Here is a 779-nt window from a genome sequence, read left to right as displayed (position 1 = left end):
GTGTGTCATTTGGAATCTCGCTTCAATCTGTTTGGAGACATTGTTAGTTTAGGTGCAAGATTGGTGCATGGTTTGCGCATAATGCACCATAGGCTCAGAAACCATTATGGAAGCACCTGATGATAATCCTAGGTGAAGAGGCTCAAGTGGAAGGTCGGTTCGATCTGTTTGGAGATAGTGCTAATCTTGATGCAAGATAGGTGCACGGTTTGCATGGAACATAAGATATGCTAAGAAATCCTTGTGGACGCACCCCAATAGAACTCCTAGATGACATGTGTCATATAGAATCTCGCTTAGGTCTGTTTGGAGACAGAGGTAGTTTTGGTGCAAGATAGGTACACATTTGCGCCTAATGCATCATAGGCTAAGAAACTATTTTGGATGCACTCGATGATACTCCTGGGTAAAGGGCTCAAGTGGAAGCTCAGTTTGCTTTGTTTGGAGATAGTCCTAATTTAGATGCAAGATAGGTGCACGAATTGCATCGAACGTACCATATGCTTAGAAGTATATTTGGAAGCACCCAATAGAACTCCTAGATGACGTGTATCATATAGAATCTCGCTTCGGTCTCTTTCGAGATAGTGTTAGTTTCAGTGCAAGATTGGTACACGGTTTCAGCCTAATGCACCATAGGCTAAGAAACTATTTTGGACGCACGCGATGGTACTCCTTGGTGAAGAGGCTCATGTGGAATCTTGGTTCTGTCTGTTTGGAGATAGTTCTAATCTTGATGCAAGATAGGTGCACGGTTTGCATGGAACATACCATATGCT

Source organism: Sorghum bicolor, unplaced genomic scaffold (genome assembly GCF_000003195.3).
Source record: "Sorghum bicolor cultivar BTx623 unplaced genomic scaffold, Sorghum_bicolor_NCBIv3 super_46, whole genome shotgun sequence".
NCBI lineage: Eukaryota > Viridiplantae > Streptophyta > Magnoliopsida > Poales > Poaceae > Sorghum > Sorghum bicolor.
The sequence above is the reverse complement of the archived record's forward strand: the minus strand, read 5'-3'. Positions refer to the sequence as shown.